Genomic DNA, 3,673 nt, shown 5'->3' on the forward strand with positions numbered 1-3,673 from the left:
AGGAATTCTATTATCTTGGAGAATATTTATAGCTTCTTTAGATCAGAACTTTGGCCATAGCAGAAGATTTTTAGACATTGGATGAATAAAGCCCTACACATTCACCATCAAGGTTCACATGAGATCACATATTTTCTATAGCATGTACATGCTGCAAACCACAAGCAGGACAATTTTGGGGCTCCTTGGATAGCAATGGTCATGGATTGCCCTATTGCCTACACACTATAGTTTCTACTGAGGGAGGGAGGGAAGGAGGGAGAGAGGGATTACTGTACTGAGATATGGTGTTTCTTTTCTTTCTGTTTCACTGTAGTATTGACCTCTCACATTTGGCATTATGTATGAAGTACTTGTCCTTTCAGTATGAGGGGTGACAGAGAAAGAGTGGCCACAGGTGTGGTGCTCCAAGTCTGATGCAGTAGCAAGAGAACAAATCTTCCAGTCAGAGAATCCAGGTTAGATTATTGTCTCTGCTCCTTACAGGTATCATGGTCTTGGGAAAGTCACTTAATCCTACTATCCCTTTATTATTCTCATCTGTTAAAAAAGAAGAGGAAAAGAGACAAAAGAAAGATAGGAAAGAATGCAAGCATGTCATATTCACACTATGTGTGAACACAGACAAGCACATTGTAGGAGCTCGACATCATTGTTGCCTATTTTATGCTTGGGAAAATGAGCCTTTAAGAATTTCTTGGTCCATAATAGATCACTGATATACTTGGTGCTATTACCTAAACGGCCTTATGTTTTGTCAGTATGGAATAGGCCAGTGCTTCCCAGCCAGCTTTATCCACCTCGTCCAATCTGTTTGGCTTGGGCCTTAAAAATCCACAAGTCAAATGAACATATTCAAACCTGAAGGCCCCATCTGGTGTCACATAGCTATACTAGAAAAAAATAATCAAGGATAATAATCTTAGTTCCTGACAAAGCCAGGCTTCACTGAGAATTTAGGGAGGAAAGTACAAGCTCTCAGCTATTTGACAGCAGCCTGCTTCACTTGAGTATCAAAAAATGAAAGGTCCTTGATCAAAGAATCTGACTCTCCCTGTTGACAACCTTCTATTCTTCCTCCCGTTCAATAAATGTCCTGGACTTTGTGGAAGGAGTCTGGAAGTGACTTTGAATAAGTGCACATCACACACAAAACTGTTTTGTGTAGAGTATAGGCAGAAAATCGTAGGTTTACTCAGATTTCAGAAGCATGGAGAGAAAGCTATTTTCAAGAACTCTGCCCCTTTTTCCTCATAGTAATTTTATGTGTTAGGGTTCTTCATAGAAATAGAACCAACAGGATACATGAATATATATATAACAAAGATCTATTTTTAGGAATTGGCTCACATGGGTGGGAAGGCCTAAAGGGCCCAGAATCTGATGGGATAGGAGGAAGAGCTGCAAAGGAAGTCCAAACTCTCAAGGCCTTTTGCTTCTGCCTCACAAATGGGGTTCCCTGGTGGATGCTCTCCGCACTGACAGGAGGTGCTGCTTGACCATGGTACCCCTTCTCCATTCCTACTACTCCAGATGCTACCATCTCTTTGAAGAAGCAGGCAGAGAAATCATGTGTAATGTGACATCTGTAATGTGATGGAGGAGAGATCTGTTCCTATTCTCAACATCCTTAACTTCCCCAATCCCTAATAAGCAGTGATTAATGTAGCCATCCCTCCTGAAATTCTTCAGTTTCAGCCCTGCCATTTTTCAAGTGCAACAGCTGTCAAACAGTTCTCAACTCCCTAGTTAGGTTGCGGCTGTTCTGGATGTGCAATACATGTTCCTGAACATTTCTGCCCCGACAATATCAGGATAGCATTTAAATATGCAGAATAATTGAATTTGAACTAATCATTAGGCTTGAATCAGAGGCTAGAGTTGAGACATTTGGACCAATCAACAGGCTTGAATTTGGACCACTCATAGGCCTGCTATGGCTATATAAGTGGCATTCCTCTCACCTTTCTTGAATCTGTGGCAAAAGACTTCTTTTCTGATGAACTCTCTCTATCCCAGTGCTGCAGCAAAGGTCATGTTTTCAAAAAGTCTTGCTCAAGTGGTCCTTTAAATTTATTCATGATTTGTTCATGATTTATTTTTTGAATGTGTGGACTCAAAAGTTCGTATGAATCTGGTCAGGATATCCTGAGTAATGTGAACAGAAGAGTTGCTTTTAAAAAATAACAGTTACAAACACTAGGGATCATTAGTTCTGCAGAGCTCCAGAGATGAGCAGCCAATGAAGACCAGTAACAGAGAGCGGCAGTAACCGGCAGAGTGACTGATGGCTTCTAGCCCAAGCCAACATGGACCAGAGGTGGCAGCCAGCAGCACCAGAGACCTGCAACCTGCAGAGTTGGCAGATGGCAAAAGCGGGTGTCTACTAACAGTGGTTTGCAGAATTGACCAGCTGTGTCTGGCATTAATGGATGTTGATCAGTGCCACTAGGACTCAGAATTACAGTACTACAGGCTGAGTAAAATAATTATAGAAAATATTAAAGAGCACTCTTCTTCCATGAAAAAATAGAACAAAATTTCATAGTGAGATAATTAGAGAATAACAATAGTTAACATGCTATGTATCATAATCTTAAAAGAATGGCCAGAATGTTTCCTGGACTACAAGTCATAGACAAAAAAAAAAAATCTCTTACAAAAAAGAAACAAACAGATAATAACACAAACCTTTCTTTTCAGTGAAGTAAGAGGAAGTAGTAGTATAGATGAAACAAATTACTATATATATTAAAATATTTTTGAAACAATGGAATAGGTAATTTGGGGAATTATTTGAACTTCTCTTTACTTATTATTTAGATAATTATTTAGCTAGTCATTACTTATTATTTAGATTTAGATAAAATAGTCTATTTTGCTCTGAGAGAGAGAGAGAGAGAAAGAGAGAGAGAGAGAGAGATTCTTATATGAGAGAAACCATGCAATATTTAAGCTTGTGTGTCTGACTTATTTCACTTACCACGTTCTCAGGTTGTATCCTTTTACCTACAAACACCTCATTTGTCTCTCTTTATGATAGTGTAGTACTGCATTGTGTATAAATAACATTTGCTTTATCCATTCATCTGTCAATGGACATATATACTGTTGCCAAGATCTAGCTATTAAAATGTGTGCTACTCTAAACATGGTAAATAATTACTAATTTATAACAATACATAATAATTGCTACTTTTGACATGTAAATAATTTATATTCAAAGAAAAGGAAATCCTTCCCTGTTCCAAGAAAAAGTCAATTTTGCATGCATTTGCATCTTTGTTTAACATTCCTTAACTCCATCGCTTCTTGGCCTTGTGGCTAAGATCAAGTGTAGTAACATTCCTTAACTCTAAAAAAGTTTGAAGTATATTTGTCCACTGGCATCCTGTGGAGTTTGGTTCCAGGATGCTCAAGTCTCTTACACAAAATGGTGCAGCCTTTGCATATAACCTGTTCACATCATCCTGTATTCTTTGGGTCATCTCTAAATTATTCATGACAAGATGCAACACAAATGCTATATAAATAGTTCTTACAGTATAATGTATTGGTTAGGGAATAATGACAATAAACGTCTGTATAGTTTGATACAAGTGAAATTTTTTCCTAAACATCTTCAGTCCATTTGGCTGAACCCATGAATATAGAATCCAAATATACAAGCACA

The 3,673-nt window shown here is 38.1% G+C and overlaps 1 pseudogene; it reads left to right on the top strand.

Annotated features, from left to right (window-relative positions):
* Window positions 1-3,304: 3,304 nt before the first annotated feature.
* On the top strand, window positions 3,305-3,447 carry LOC117285798 (annotated as a pseudogene).
* The last annotated feature ends 226 nt before the right edge of the window (window positions 3,448-3,673 follow it).

Source organism: Fukomys damarensis, unplaced genomic scaffold (assembly GCF_012274545.1).
Source record: "Fukomys damarensis isolate Sample0158 unplaced genomic scaffold, DMR_v1.0_HiC HiC_scaffold_12, whole genome shotgun sequence".
NCBI lineage: Eukaryota > Metazoa > Chordata > Mammalia > Rodentia > Bathyergidae > Fukomys > Fukomys damarensis.